General features: G+C 51.1%; 1 protein-coding gene across 10 annotated transcripts in view; it reads left to right on the top strand.

The window, feature by feature from the left end:
- The window catches only part of SHANK2 (SH3 and multiple ankyrin repeat domains 2), a 516273-nt gene that overhangs the window by 19045 nt on the left and 480808 nt on the right, over positions 1 to 16420 (top strand). For 9 of the 10 annotated variants that reach the window (XR_007156245.1, XM_047877830.1, XM_047877836.1 and 6 more), the window contains exon 2: positions 9705 to 9805. The gene's annotated coding sequence lies outside the window, so the exon portion shown is untranslated. Of the gene's footprint in view, positions 1 to 9704; positions 9806 to 13627; positions 13674 to 16420 lie in introns of those variants that run through there. The other variant, XM_047877833.1, reaches the window with a different exon arrangement.

Below are 16420 nucleotides of genomic sequence, written 5' to 3'. Positions count from 1 at the left end.
CCCTGTGCGTGTTGTGGGGGTGACCCCCTGTGGGTTTGTGGTTCAGGGAGCCCTGTGCATGTTGTGGTTCGGGGACCCCCATTCTGGGTTGGTGGTTCGGGGACCCCCCTGTGCATGTTGTGGGGGTGACCCCCTGTGGGTTTGTGGTTTGGGGACCCCCATGCGTGTTGTGGGGGTGACCCCCTGTGGGTTTGTGTTTCAGGGAGCCCTGTGCATTTTGTGGTTCGGGGACCCCTGTGCGGGTTTGTGGTTCAGGGAGCCCTGTGCATGTTGTGGTTCGGGGACCCCTGTGCGGGTTTGTGGTTCAGAGACCCCCATGCCGGGTTGGTGGTTCAGGGACCCCCGTGCATGTTGTGGGGGTGACCCCATGTGGGTTTGTGGTTCAGGGAGCCCTGTGCATGTTGTGGTTTGGGGACCCCTGTGCGGGTTTGTGGTTCAGAGACCCCCGTGCGGGTTGTGGTTTGGGGACCCCCGTGCGGGTTTGTGGTTCGGGGACCCCCGTGCGTGTTGTGGGGGTAACCCCCTCCCTGTGGGTTTGTGGTTCAGAGACCCCCATGCCGGGTTGGTGGTTCAGGGACCCCCGTGCATGTTGTGGGGGTGACCCCCTGTGGGTTTGTGATTCAGAGACCCCCATTCTGGGTTGGTGGTTCGGGGACCCCTGTGTGGGTTGTGGGGGTAACCGCCTGTGGGTTTGTGGTTCAGGGAGCCCTGTGCATGTTGTGGTTCGGGGACCTACCTGTGCGTGTTGTGGGGGTGACCCCCTGTGGGTTTGTGGTTCGGGGACCCCCGTGCGGGTTTGTGGTTCGGAGACCCCCCATGCGTGTTGTGGGGGTGACTCCCTGTGGGTTTGTGGTTCAGAGACCCCAATTCTGGATTGGTGGTTCAGGGACCCCCATGCGTGTTGTGGGGGTGACCCCATGTGGGTTTGTGGTTCAGGGAGCCCTGTGCATGTTGTGGTTCGGGGACCCCCGTGTGGGTTTGTGGTTCAGGGACCCCGTGCGGGTTGTGGTTCGGGGACCCCCTGTGCGTGTTGTGGGGGTGACCCCCTGTGGGTTTGTGGTTCAGGGAGCCCTGTGCATGTTGTGGTTCGGGGACCCCCATTCTGGGTTGGTGGTTCGGGGACCCCCCTGTGCATGTTGTGGGGGTGACCCCCTGTGGGTTTGTGTTTCAGGGAGCCCTGTGCATGTTGTGGTTCGGGGACCCCCGTGCGGGTTTGTGGTTCGGGGACCCCTGTGCGGGTTTGTGGTTCAGGGAGCCCTGTGCATGTTGCGGTTCAGGGACCCCCGTGCGGGTTTGTGGTTCGGGGATCCTTGTGCGGGTTTGTGGTTCAGGGAGCCCTGTGCATGTTGTGGTTCGGGGACCCCCGTGCGGGTTTGTGGTTCGGGGATCCCTGTGCGGGTTTGTGGTTCAGGGAGCCCTGTGCATGTTGTGGTTCGGGGACCCCCGTGCGGGTTTGTGGTTCGGGGACCCTGTGCGGGTTTGTGGTTCAGAGACCCCCGTGCGGGTTTGTGGTTCAGAGACCCCCATTCTGGGTTGGTGGTTCGGGGACCCCCGTGCGTGTTGTGGGGGTGACCCCATGTGGGTTTGTGGTTCAGAGACCCCCGTGCGGGTTTGTGGTTCGGGGACCCCCGTGCGGGTTGGTGGTAGCCGTCTGTTATCCCTCCCCGCCACTCCGTTATTGTCGCCCGTGGATCGCGAGGATCACACGCACACCACCCGCCTGCCAGGTTGGGTTTCGCGCTCCGACTGGTCCCCGTGCAGGTGTAATTAATATTTTAACTTTGCACCTGAATAATTTTACAGGGTAACCGTTACTAAGCCGGGTGACCTGCCCTGTTGTCTGAGCTGGAGGCTCAGGAGAATCAGGAGCATTTTGTGGACGTGGGGGGGGCGGGTGGCAGCCGTGTGTGTGGGTGACACCCGGCCCACGGCGACCTTCCTGCCCCATCCTGCTTTTCGCACAAGCCATCTCCCTTGGAGGGGGCTGCAGGGCTCCTTCAGGACGCCTTGCAATTACGATTTCAATCTCCCTAGAAATGATGAGCACTTCTAAAAATAGACGCAGACAGCAGAAGGCTAACATTTTTAAATAGTTCAATAATTTACTTAGTCTGCGGGGCACAGCGAGGATCGCTCTGAAATGAAGGCTTTTAAAATTTCCTGCAACCCAGTCAGCGGTTTCTTGTCTCCAACGGGTTATTGGGAGGTATTTCGTAGACCGTACAATTCCCCTCGAAAGTGTGCAATGCAGTGGCGTGCTTTTGTTTTGTTTTGGTTTGTTTTTTGGTATCGTCACAGGGTTGTACGGCCATCACCAAAATCTATTCTGTGACATTTTCATCCCCCTGAAAGCGAGCCGGCGTCCCCCCTCCCCTCCCCAGCCCTCGAAACCGCTAAGCTGCTTTCTGTCTCCATGGATTTGCCCGTTCTGAGCGCTTCCTGTAACTGGAACCTTGTGACACGGGGTCATTTGTGACCGGCTGCTTTCGCTGAGCATCATGTGTTCAGGGGCCGTCCATGCTGCGGCGGGCGCTGGTGCTTCCTGCCTTATCCTGGCTGAACCGTGTTCAGCCGTGAACGCGTGCATGGACCACACCTGGTTCACCCGTTCATCCGTTGCTGGGCATTGTGCTGTTTCCACTTTTCGCCCATTACAAACGACACCGCTGTGAACACGGGTGTGCAAGTTTTCGTGTGGACATACGGTTTTTGTCAGTGTTAGGTATAGCCCGGGAGTGGAATGATGTGCCCTGGGCCACAGGGTAATGCTCTTTAACTTGCTTTTTTATTTGTTTTGTTTTCCACGTGGACTTTAAAAAATAAGAAGCCTTGGGGGCGCCTGGGTGGCTCAGTTGGTTAAGCGTCCGACTTCAGCTCAGGTCACGATCTCACAGTTTGTGGGTTTGCGCCCCACATCGGGCTCTGTGCTGACAACTCACATCCCGGAGCCTGCTTCAGATTCTGTGTCTCCCCCTCTCTCTGCCCCTTCCCCACTTGCACTGTCTGTCCCTCTCTCTCAAAAATAAGTAAACATTAAAAAAAAAAGAAACCTTTTTGTTTTTATTTATTTTAATGTTTATTTTTGAGAGAGAGACAGACAGAATGCAAGTGGGGGAGGGGCAGAGAGAGAGAGAGAGAGAGAGAGACAGACAGACAGAAAGAATGTGAGACAGGCTCCAGGCTCTGAGCTGTCAGCACAGAGCCCGACGCGGGGCTCGAACTCACCAACTGCGAGATCGTGACCTGAGCCGAAGTCGGACGCTCAACCGGCTGAGCCCCCTAGGCGCCCCTAATAAACCTTCTTAGTTTTAACTAATTGGAATTGGAAGACATAACGCAGAGATCGTCGGTCCCCTCCAACCCCCTATAGTCTTCACTCAGCTCACCCCAATAGCAAAATCCTGCAAAACTGCACTGCCTTCTTACAACCAGGACATGGGCAGCGGGGCGGCCAGATAGAAGTATGTCCGTTAGCTCGAGCATCCCCTGTGCAGCCCTTTGTAGCCACAGAGCCCTCGCCGCCCCAGCTTCCTCACCCGCGCAACCTCTGCTCTGTTCTCCATCTCTGCCATTTTGTTGTTTTGACAGGTGTGCAAAGTGCACTCACACAGCTCACACCTCTCGGGATGGGCTTTCCTCTCTCAGCACAACCGTAGAGGCGGTTGTGTGTGTCCACGTGTCTCCTCTTGCTGAGTAGCATCCGTGGGATGTTCGCACCAGCATGGTTGACCGCTCGCCCTTTGAGGGACGCCTGGGTTGTTGGCAGCGTTTGGCTGTTGTGACTAAAACTGCCGTGAATGTTAGGGTGTGGGTTTTGTGTTTCATTTCCGTAGGATGAATGCCCCGAGTGCAAACTCTGGGTCACAGGGTTGTTGCACAGTTAGATTTTTAAGAAACTGCTACATTTTTCCTGAAAGGCCACACTGTGTGACATCCCTACCAGCAGCGTGCAAGCGACCCTGTTTCTTAAGCGTCACCTGCGTTTGGCGTTACTGGTTTTTATTTTAGCCATTCTGACAGGTACTCACTGCTGTGACGCGCATCCCGTCGGTGGTGACAGCGTTGAAGCGACTTTCCCTGTGGTCATCCAACGTCTAGCTCTCCTTCCTCACGAAGTGTCTCTTTATGTTTTCTGTTCATGTTTTAAATGAACTGTTTAGCTTTTTACCATTACATTTTGGGAGTTCCTTCTAGTAAAGACTCTAGTCCTTTGTTAGCTACGCAGGTTGTGAGTGTTTCCTCCCAGTCTGTGATTTGTATTTTCATCTGCATAATGGGTCTCTCACAGATAGAAGCTTGTCCGGTTCATCCATTTTTCTGTGTGTGGCTTGTGCTTCTGACGTCCCGTCTGAGAACTTGTTGCCTCGTCCTAGATCCTGAAGATTTTTCTCCTATGAGAAAGTGTTTTTCTGAAAGCTTGATAGTTTCATGTTTTGCATTTATGTCCATGATCCATTTTGAGTTCATTTTTGTATAACTAAGGTTATGGTGATTATTTTGCTTATTCATTGCTATTTACCTTTGTCCTGAACCAGCTGGCCATGTTTGTGGGCCTGTTTCTGGGCTCTCTGTTGAGTCCTGTTGATCTGTGTGCCCATCCCTCCACCAGAACCACACCGTCTGATCACCGTCCCTGCAGAGTAAGTCTTGAAATTGGGTAGACGGACTTCTCTCACTTTATTCTTTTTCAAGTTTGTTTTGGTTATTCTAGTTCCTTTGCCTTTCCGTGTATTTTAGGATAATACTGTCTGTTTCTACAAAAACATGCTGAGAATTTGGTTGGAATTGCATTCAACCCGTATGTTGATTTGGGAAGAGTGACATCTTGACTATGTTGAGTTTTCCAATCCATGAACGTGGTATGTTCTCCACTTCTGCAGATCTCCTCTGATTTCTTTCCCCAGTGTTGTGTAGATTTTAGCACACAAGGCTTGTACCTGTTTTGTTAGATTTACACCTCAGTATTTCATTAGTTTTGAGCAGTGATAGACAGTGTTGTATTTTAAATTTTGGTGTCTACAGCTAGCATATGGGAATACAATTGACTTTTATATGTTGACTTTCTTCTATCTTATGACTTTATTCAACTCATTCATTATTTCTAGGAGGTTTTTGTTTGTAGATTCCTTGGGATTTTCTCCAGTCCTGTCATCTGTAGATGGGGACAGTTTTAATTCTTTCTTCTCCATCTGTTTGCTTTTCGTTTTCTTTCTTGTCTTATTGTACTTTATAGAATGTCTATCACTAGGTTTGATAAGAGTAAAGACAGCAGACTTCCTTGCTTGGTTGCTGAGCACAGAGGGAAAGCATTTAGTCTTTTCTGTTTGGAATAATGTCAGTTGGTGGACTTTCGCAGATTGTGCTTTATCAAGTTAGGAAGTTCCCCTCCTCCTATTTTGGGGGAGAGTTTTTGTCATAGATGAATATTGGATTTTGTCAAATGTTTTTTTCTGCATTTATTCACATGATTCTATGATTTTTCTTCTTTAGCCTGTTGATACATAGTGTATTATACAGACTGATTAAAAAAAAAATTGAACCAGCCTTACATTCTTGCAGTAAATCCCAGTTGGTCATGGGATATAATTCTTTTCATATACTGCTGAATTCTCTTTGATAAAATTTTGTTTGAGATTTTAACATTGATATTCATGAGGGATATTAACCTATGGTTTTCTTTTTTGTGCTCTCTTTATATGGTTTTGGTATCAAGGTAATAATACTTGTTCCATAAAATATATTGGGAATTATTCCTTCCTATTCTATTTTCTGCAAGAGAATGTGTAGAATTGGTATTAATTCTTCTTTAAACACTCACAGAATTCTCCAGTGAAACCATTTGGAGATATATCGTTTTTTCCGAAACTGGGAGCTTTAAAATTATGAATTTGATTTTCTTAATAGTTACAAGGGCTAGTCAGATTACTTGCTTCATTTTGGATGAGTTGAGATAGGTTGTATTTCTTGAAGAATTGGTTTATTTTGGATTGTCAAATTTATGTGTGTAGAGCTATGTATATACTCCTTTATTATCTTTTTGATAATAAAGACTGCTGCAGGGACCATAATGATATCTTCCATTTTATTTCTGGTACTGGTAATGAGTGTTTCTGTTTTTTAATTTGTCAGTCTTGCTAGTTTTGTCAATTTTATTGACTTTTACAAAGAACTAGCTCATTGTTTTATTGATTTCCTCTACTGTTTTCCTCTTTTCAGTTTTATTTTTCCCCCACTTTTATGATTATTGTTTCCTTCTTTTGCTTGCTTTGGATTTATTTTCCTCTCCTTTTATTCACTTTTTGAGATGGGAACTTAGAATTTGAGATTATTATTTCTTTCCTAATGTATGCATTTAGTGCTTTAAATTTGTCTTATTATTGCTTTAGCTGTGTTTCACAGAATTTGGAATGTTTTATTATTTTATTTTATTTTATTTTATTTTATTTTATTTTATTTTATTTTATTTTATTTTATTTTATTTTATTTTTTGTTTCATTCAATTCCATGTATTAAAAACGTTTCCTTTGAAACTTCCGTTGACGCATAGGTTGTTTAGAAGTGTGCTGTTTTAATTTAAAAGTATTGGAGACTTCTGTCACCTTTTAGTTATGGATTTCTAATTTGCATCTGTTGTGGTCAGAGAACACACTATGTATGAGTTCACTTTTAAATTTGTTGCATTTGTTTTGTGGCCCTAGATATGCTCTATCTTGGTATATATTCCAGGAGCACTTGAAAGAGTGTATATTCTGTTGTTATTGAATGGCATGTTCCATGAATATCACTCAGAATCTGTTGAGCTCTTCCACTTCCTTGCTGACTTTTCTGTCTAGTTAAATTCTATCAGTTGCTGAGATGGGAGTATCAAAGTCTCTAACTGAAATTGTCTCTTTTTCTTTTCAGTTCTATACGTTTTTGCTTTATATATTTTTCTCCTCTGTTGTTTGGTGCATATACATTTAAGATTGCTATACTTTTTGGTGGATTGACCTTTTGTCAATTATAATGTTCCTCTCTGGTAGTTTTTTGTTCCAAGTCTACTTTATCTAATATTAATATAGCTACGTGTACCTTCCTGTGGTTAATGTTCGTATGTCTTTTATTTTCATTCCAATTATGTCGCTATTTAAAGAGAATTTTTGTAGACCTTATATAATTGGGTCTTTTAAAATCTTTTAAGTTCAAATAAAAAAAAATAAAATAAAATCTAGTCCATTTGGCCAGTCTCTGCCATTTAACTGGTATATTTTGACGTTTACTTTTAATGCAATTATTGCTATGTTAAGGCTTACATCTGCCATTTTGTTTTTTGTTTTATGTTTGTTCTGTTTTTCATATCTGTTATCATTTTTCTGCCTTCTTGTGGGTTATTTGAATATTTTTAGCATTTCAATTGGATTTATCTATAATTGTTTTTGGGCTTTGCTTAGCTTTCTAAGTGATTAGGCATTATATTTTATATGTATAATTTTACCACCATCTACTGTGATATCAGTTTGAGTGAAATATATGAACCTTACTTCCTTTTATGTGTCTTCACCCTCCCCCACTTATAATAATATAAATGTCTTGAATATTTTCTCTACGTGCATTTAGAACCAAATCAGATTGCATTATAATTTTTGCTTCAATTGTTAAACATAATTGAGGAAATTTGAGGGGAGAAGATAAGCCAATTTTATTTACCCCTATTTTCCCTTACTGTGTTCTTTTTTCCTTCCCAGTGTTCCAAGATTCCTTCTTTTATTGTTTCCTTTCTGTTTAAAGAGGTTTCTTCAGCCATTCTTTTAGGATACGTCTATTGATTGAAAATTCTCTTGCTTTCCTTTCAACCAAGAATGTATTGATTTTCTCTTTTTTCTTCTAGGATATTTTTGCTGGATATAGAATTCTAGATTCATAGTCCTTTTCATTCGTTACTCCAAAAATTTTGTGTGTCATCCATAGTCTCTGATGAGAAATACACTACTATACACTACTATAAATAAAGTATCAGTTTTCTCTGCCTGCTTTCAAGATTTTTCTTTGTTATTAGTTTTCAGAACTTTAATTATGATTCATCTTGGTGTGAATTTCCTTGGGTTTATTCTATTTGGGACCTGTTAAGCTTCTTGAATCTGTAGGTTTATGTCTCTTGCCAAATCTGGGATGTTTTCTTCTGTTATATTGTTGAGTACTTTTTTGGACCTCCCCGTTCTTCTCTCTTTCTGGGTCTCTGATGAGATTAGAGGCACACTGGTCCCTGAGGCTCTGTTTCATTTTTAGTGTGTTTTCTCTCTGCCGTGCAGCTTAGGTAATTTCTGTTGGTCTGTCTTCCAGTTATTTCTGTCCCCTCCATTCTGCTGTTGAGTCCGTCCAGTGAGCTGCTTATTTCAATGACCGCACTTTTCAGTTCCAACATTTTGACTTGGCTCTTCTTTGTTTCTTTGTTCAGATTTTATGTTTTTTTTTTTTTTTTTTTTAATGAAACTTCCAGTTTTTTCATCTGTTTCCAACACGTTCCTAATTGTTTATTCTTATCGGGACTGCTTTAAACTCTTTGTCAGATAATTCTAACATCTTTGTCACCCCAGTATCAGCTGCCATGGGTTGTCCTTTTCCCATTTGAGATCTTCCTGGTTCTTGGGATGATGGGTCATTTTCGGTGGAGATGAGTATGTTCTCATATTATCTGGTGAGACTCTGGATCCTTGTAAACCTCAGTTTCAGCTGGTGTTCTTTGACACTGCCCTCTCAAGGGAGGAGAGGGTGCTGTCCCATTGCTGCCAGGTGGACAGAGCAGTCTCATCAACAGTTTGGCCTCTGTTGACACTCCAGTGGGGAAGTTCTTTGTTATTGCTGGTGGGGTTGGGCGCTCCTGCTCCCTATGTGGTCCCCACCAATGCCGTGGCAGGGTGACCTCATTTCTGGTGGTGATGGGGAAAGTCCTGACTTTCCATTAGCTCTTTCCTGACACCAGCTCAGTGGGGTGAGGGAGGGGGGGGTGCCTTGTTACTGCCGAGTGGGTGTGGAAACCCAGTCTCCCCACGTTGCCCACACTAATGCCATGGAGCGAGAGGAGGATTCATTACCACCTGGTGGGGAAAAAAGTCCCAGCTCTTACTTAGGCTTCTCTGACACCACCCAGTGGGGGGTTGGGGTGCCTATTGCAGCGACGCAGGCTGGAACTCTCAGCTCCCTACTCGACCTTTGCTGCGGCGGGTCCGGGTGGGTGCCATTTTTTCTCTGGTGTCTGGCTGCAGGACAGTGGTCATTGTGTAAACACCTTGTCTCATTAGGCTGCCACGTTCCTGGTCCCTTGGCTACAGAGAACAATCACCCGTGGTGGCTTTTTGTCTGCTTCTACCGAACGTCTGGGTCTCCGACTTCTTTAGCTCCACGCCTGGGCTGGACGAGGCAAAAACCCAGCCTAGAGAACTGCCCACCGTGCCATTCCTCGGGGCCCCTAGTCCCTTGCCAATCTTCCTCCTTCTCTCCCCCTTCAGGAGTCTTGTGTGTGTCTTCTGTACAACATCCTGGTTTTTAATTGCACCGTGTGGGAGAGATGGGGAAAGGCGCACCTGTACCATCTTGGCTGAGGCAGAGGTGCAGCCCCTGGTTTTTAGCTCAGAGACGCCAGGATCCGCTTGGAGATTCTGCAGGGGGAGATTCTGCCCCTCGACAGCATCTGCCTGACCGTGTCCTGGTCTTCTTGTCTCTCCCAGCTCTGAAAGTCCCTCCAGTCTCCGTGCCGCGGCTCACCGGAGCACAGACGGTTCCTGTCCTAAGAAGCTTTTCTGCAGGGCCCAGTCTGCCAGCGCCTCTGGTGAGTGAGTGCATTTTCTCCTTGTCTTTTTCACCTGCAAGCTGGTCGCCACCGTCCTGATGTGGTCTGCCTCACCCCTTTTGCACTGTGGCCAGAGGATGGTCAGCTTCTTATCGTCAGGCTCTTGGTTTTGTGTTAGGCTGGGTGGGGGGAGAGGGTGGCTGGAGTTGTCCTCAACCCTGGAGAAACAAAGCTGCTCCCTGGTCCCCTGCTGATGTGACCTCGAGGGGACTTACCAGGACCATCGCTTGGGGCCCCAGCTCTGCCTTTTCCTGTCTGCTCTGCGATGTCCGAGCTGCCGTGCCCGTACTGGACCCAGCCAGTGTGGCTAAGGGTTGATGGAGGACAAGAGAGGTGCTCTGAGTGTCCCTGTACCATTTTTGCATGGTCACGGGGACACCCGTTTGTGCTTGGGGGCAGGGAACAGTGGAGGGAAGCCCGTGACCTCGGTTCTGCAGAGTCAAGACACGCGCTGAGCCCATTGTCTAGAGCCCAGTGCCCGTCTTACTGAGCACCTACTGTGTGCTCCGTCGGCATTGTTTCACGGGCAGCATGTGGTTAAAGGGTGGGCACTCGCTGAGTGCTGCCTGAGTGTGGATCTCACCTTGACCGACTTCACCTTTTGAGGTTGTTGTCATGCTCAGGGGAGGATGTGGCACCCAGCATACCTCGCTCTCAGCCACAGGGGCATCGGGCGGCTTAATTCAGCTCAGGCTGAGCACACACTGTGTCCTCTCCCCTGGCCCTGTCACTGGCGACCTTCAAGGAAAGTGTGGAGGTCCAAATCCCTTTGAACAGTGTTTCTCAAACTTATCTTTTGTTGTTGTTGTTATTTTTAATATTTACTTATTTATTTGAGAGAGAGACAGAGAGCACGAGCAGGGGAGAGGCAGGGAGAGGGGGAGACAATGCTAAGCAGGCTCCACGTGGTCGGTGAGGAGCCCGATGTGGGGCTCAATCCCACAAACCTCTAGGTCATGACCTGAGCCGAAGTCAAGATGGGTCGCTTCACCGACTCAGCCACCCAGGAGCCCCTCAAACTTACCTTTTTTAGTTATCTGTCCAAGAAGATGTTTTCGATATTTTTTTTCCTAATTGTCCACCCCGATGAATTGTTCGTGCTGTGAAATGCTGCGTATCTGTTCGTGTGTCTCTTCTGTATCTGCACCTTATACTTAAAAACCCGAGGATCTGTTTGGCCCCCCGAGACCCTGGTGAGAACGCGTGTCCCGGGGATATGAACAGAGCAGGCGAGGGCAGAGCATAGGAGCCACTGTCCCGCCCTGGTCCTGGTCGCCATCGGCTTTGGGGGATGCCTCAAGCTCCCTTCCTCCCAGCCCTGCCTGAAACCCAGTTGGACCTTCCTCTTCCCCTGTCCAGGCCCTCCCACGGCGTCCCTCCGCTGCTCCGAGCTGCGTCCCGCCCCTCCGCAGGCGAAGATGGGCGTTCTCCTGGCAGGGGGTGGTGGGGGGCTCCGTGGGGGACCGTGCCAGCCCCAGCTGTCCTGGCTGAGTGGGCAGGGCCGGGATCCTCCTGTCTCCAGCTGCTGCCCGATACTGTTCCCTTGTCGGGCTTTGAACCCCGGCCTGCACCCAGTTCCTGCTCCTTTGTTGTTGCCTTTGGGGGCGTCTGCCTCAGGCCCGCCGGTCCACTCATGACCCAACGTCCCTGAGCTCCAGCTCGCACCAAGGCCCTCTGACTTCTGGGTTTCTTCATGACGGGAGGACACTGGCCGGTTGATTGGAGCTCTGGCCTGTCCCCATCCCGGCGGCTGTGCTGCGGAAGTTTCTCTGGAGATCCTTGGTCAGGGTTGGGCCTCGAGTCTCTCCATCGGGAACGTGCATCGGCTCCCCGTTGGTGGGGAACACTCGATCTCAGAGCGGCCACCCCTGCGATGGTGGGCATTGCCAAACAAGGGGAAGGGAGAAAGGAGGAGCCGGTCTGGGCCCCACATGAGGGCTAGGAGTGAATCTACGGTAACAGTTGGCCGCCTGTAGGATACGGGGGTGGCTGCTCCCTGGGAGACTAGCCCAGGAAGAGCTTCCCGGGGCCCCTCGGCTGGAGGAAGGATGGAGGTCCTTGTGTTGTGGATGCGGAGGGCCTTCCGTCGCCGCGACGTGGCTCTTCTGTGGGCAGTGCTGGGGCCCCGGCTGGTGGCAGAGCGGAGGCGGGATCCTCCGTCAGGCCGAGGTTTACCTGGGCCCCTTTTCCTCCTTCTCAGCTGCCCGTCCGGCAAGGGACCCTGCCCCTCAGCGGCCTCCTGCTGTCCTAAGGGCCTCCGTTCATCACGTACGGCCCCTCACACCCCCCACGCCCCGGCGCCTGCGTGGGGCCGTGTGTCACGCGATGAACCTGCACGGACTGTGGGTGTTTCAGACTCTTTGCCGCCATCCCCTCCTGCCGCCTCTCAGAAAAAAGCGGGAAAGTACCCTCGAGTGGCGATTTGGTTAGTAGCCAGGATGTCCCCTAAGTAGCGGCAGAAGGGTTCCACTTTAGAGTGACAGTTAATTTGCTTTCTCACGCGAGTTCTCACGGTCGACTCGGAGGCGTTAGCCTACCTGCGAGTGGGATTCGGATCTCCTCAGGTGTTCTTTGTTATTGCCTCAAGCGATCCTTCCCGCTTGCACTTGCGGGTGTAAGCACCACCCCCCCCCCCCCCCCCCCCCAGTGAGGGATCAGAGAGCAGAGAGGGTTTCTGGTGCCCCAGGTGGTCATCCTAGCGAATGGGCCGCCAGATCGGTTCCTCCAGAAGGTTCTCCTCCGTCCTAGCGAATGAGCCGGGTCGTTTCGCTCTGACGGCAGGGCCTCACCTGAGGACCAAGAATTCTTGGGCATCTCGCAGATGCTAGCACCGGATGCACAAGAAATCTAATTCAGTAGGAATCTGTCTTTGTGGCCTCCTCCCAAAATGATTCTGCTGCAGGCCGCATCGGTAAAACTCCGCTTTAACCCCTCGGGATCCTTAAGACCAACCTCTGGGGTAAGCGAGCATCTTTACAGTTACATACGGTACTCATCCTGAGCTTCCTGGCAGCCCAGGCAAAAAGGGAACAAAGTTGAGCTGTCTGGTGTCTCACCCACAGCAGGATTTTCCTCGGCATTCCAGTCTAAGGACCGTTTTCCGTGTGACGTGGTGTTTTCAGTTGGGGTTTTGCAAAAACAAAAAACAATGTGGTTTTCAAATACTGTCTGGCTTTAGAGAAAGCTGAACAGCTTTGAGGTGGACCCTAGGCCAGGCCGGGTCAGGTGTGTGTTGCTGTCACAGATTTTGAAAGCGACTCAGGTGAGGACCTTAAGGAGCCCTGGGCAGAGGTGACTTTGAGCAAGGACAAAGCTGTCCTCAAAAGTACACGGAGGAAGAAAAGACAATCGACTGAGCGCACGCTGTGTGATTCCACTTCTGTGACTCGTCTCGGTGGGCACGTCTCTGAGACAGGAGTGCCAGGGGGTCCCAGCGAGCCCTCTCGGCCTGAAGTTTTAGTGCCGTTCCCCTGAGCGGGGGTAGGGAGGCTTCTAGGCTGCAGTGTCCCCAAGGAATTGGGCGGGGGGGGGGGCAGGCTGGCCGCCCGCTCCCAGGGTCCTATGTCCGAGGACCCCGGGCCTGAGGGGAAGAGAGGGCGGCCAGCCACACGTTCCGTCTCTGTTCTCTGAGATATTTTACCTCCAGCCGTGGGGCTGCCGAGCGAGTTCTCTGGAGCAGGGAGGGCCCGGTCTAGGTGTGGAATGTGGTTCCCCCGGAAGCCCGTGCCAAGTGGGTGGCAGGAAGCAGGTGGAGTGACTTACGACCCGGTCTTCTCCGTGTGTGGCTGGATTTACTGGGCTCGCGGACACAGCCGGTCAGTGAGAAAGAGGTCAGGCGAGGCTGGATGTAAGTAAAGGTGTATTCGTGTGAACACAAAGTGTACGTGTCTCTTTCAACTGAGAAGAGCCTCACAGCCAAACGGGGGGTGTTCTGGGCGGGGAGGGTGCCATTGGGCGTCAACCACCAATTACCAAGGGTGGGTTTACAGAACAGGCCCTGGGAGCCCCCTAGGACTGAGGTTCACCCCCGAAAGGGCCCCTGGAAGCTCGCGAAAACGGCGCATTTTCCACCCCTGGGGGCCACAGACTTATTTGGGCGTCCGATGAGTCTCCTGGGACTGAGACTCCTGGGACTGATGTGGGTCTGAGGCACCCGGCTCCCGTGTCCAGTGTCTGGTGGGTTGTCGCCATTCTCCTGCTCCCGCTAAGGAGTCCACGCCACGGGATCTAATCCCGGGGTGGGGGGTGCCCCTCAGCGTGTCTCCCCGAGGAGCCAAAGCCCAGGGGCTCCGCTGGGGGACACCGAGTGAGGACCTCGCGTCCACAACGTTTGCTGTCTGAGAGCCCAGGGGCCGCAGCCAGAGAGCTGATGCTGGACTAGAATTGGAGCTCACTCAGCTACAGGGGGCACCGCTTCGGGGCTTGATGGCTTTGGGGGAGTTCACGAATGCCAGGAACGTGTCCCAGGTCTAGGAACCGAGTCTGCGTGTGCGCGTTGGCGCGTGCATGCCCGCCGCATGCTGTGGTCCCGTGAACACGCCCCCCACGGGAGGGGCGCCGTGACCCAGTGAAGGCCAAGCATGCGTGAGGCGCCGGGCGACATGGGAAGCCCGACCCATGGGCTGGGTCGCTTGGCCGGGTCCCCAAGCCGGAGCACCCTCTGCAGGTCATTCCAAGGCAGATCAGTGTCTGAGTCGCCGTGCGCACAGCTTGGGGCACCTGTGCCCGTTCAGGTTTCCCTGGGGTGGGGAGTGAGATGTGCGTCCTGAGTGGCCTGGCCAGGTGGCTCCCGTGTCCTGCAGGGTGGCTTCTGGGTTAGAACAGCCCTTGGGAGCCTCCCACCCCGTGCTCAACGCACTTTGCCCACTCCGTGTGGAGCCGTCCCTGTGCCCCGGGCGGGCGTGGGCTTGGCCTCTGGTGTCCAGTCTGGTCCGGTCTGGTGCCCTCGTCCTCCAGTTCCTGCCCAGCCCGCCCCAGCCCCGGGTGACATGCAGAGACTCGGCACCTGACAGGGAGTTTTACACGAAGCTCGGGGGATTCGATTGGAAGGACAGGCTGTGTTTCGTGTTGACTTTTTCCGAGACAGTGGGGGCGAGTGTCCTTTCTGTTAGGGATGGTGCTGATGGTACATTTCGCTTCCTAAGATATCTTCTTCTGGGGAAATAAAACGTTTGACATCCCAGCTGCGCCATGGAATTTCTTTTTCTTAATCTCCCTGGCCTGTGATACGCCGACATTTGGTAGATCCTTGTCTAAATCACAAGGGGTGCGTGCATATGCGTGTGCACCCTTGGGCTCTGGCTGTTTCACGTTATTGTGTTGTGTTTGTTGCTGTTTATTGGGCACTTATGTCCGGGGTTAATGCTGAGTGGCTTTCTGGGTGGGTGGCCTTAAGCCCATCTGACAGATAAGAAACTGATGCTTGAGATTAAATATCCCCCTGAAGGCCACATGCAGGGAGAAATGCAGGGAGAAACAGAGTCAGCCTTTCTCATCCCTGAGATGCCCTTTGGCCTCTGTGCTGTGCTGACTTGTTTCCTGTCTGAGCTCCTTCAGGGCCGTTTTATACCCAGCTGTGATGTCTGAAGCACCTGCCCAGGACTCCACAGGGGGTGGGGGTGGGATCCCCCTGAAGATCACATGCAGGGAGAAACAGAGTCAGCCTTTCTCATCCCTGAGATGCCCTTTGGCCCCTGTGCTGTGCTGACTTGTCTCCTGTCTGAGCTCCTTCAGGGCCGTTTTATACCCAGCTGTGATGTCTGAAGCACCTGCCCAGGACTCCACAGGGGGTGGGGGTGGGATCCCCCTGAAGATCACATGCAGGGAGAAACAGAGTCAGCCTTTCTCATCCCTGAGATGCCCTTTGGCCCCTGTGCTGTGCTGACTTGTCTCCCGTGTGAGCTCCTTCAGGGCTGTATTATACCCAGCTGTGATGTCTGAAGCACCTGCCCAGGGCTCCACAGGGGGTAGGGGTGAGGCACTTGTGTGCAAGCCCAGCTGCATGTGGCCTGGAATTTGGAAGCCGCACCAGACAGGATAGGGCTTATGGGACGGGGATTCCGTTTCTGTCCTTGGACTTGAGCCTCTCCTAGTCCATCCCGATGCCCCTCTGCTCTCACCTCTGCTGGGGCTCCCTCCTCCCTGGATGGCTACTCCCACCTTAGCACCTCCCACCACGCAGTGACTCCTGCTTCAAGCCCCAGGTCATCCAGGTGCCTCCCCAGCCACGCCTTGCCCACGCCTGGACCTCACCGAGCACTACCACGTTCACCTTCCGTGCCCCTCCTGGGTTAAAATACAGCGATATTGGAACAGCTGCGACTCCAGGGCGGCCTTCTTCACGGTTGGACTTTAGACGTTTTGAGGTCTTTAGAAATTTTTCTGGGGAGCAGGCTTCAGACGGGCTGAAACCCAGCACATCCCTCAGGCTCTAATCTCCGGCTGTCTGTGATTTGTTACTGGAGTGGGTTGAAACTCAGGGAAGGGCAACCCAGAAGCCAGCAGAAGGGATGCAGAGGAATCCCTTACTCATTGTTCAGCTCCCGAGCCCGGAGATGAGCAGTCCCTGTGGGCCCCCTCCCGAAAGGCCGGCTC

Source organism: Prionailurus viverrinus, chromosome D1 (assembly GCF_022837055.1).
Source record: "Prionailurus viverrinus isolate Anna chromosome D1, UM_Priviv_1.0, whole genome shotgun sequence".
NCBI classification, from domain to species: domain Eukaryota; kingdom Metazoa; phylum Chordata; class Mammalia; order Carnivora; family Felidae; genus Prionailurus; species Prionailurus viverrinus.
This window is presented reverse-complemented; position numbering and strand designations above follow the sequence as displayed.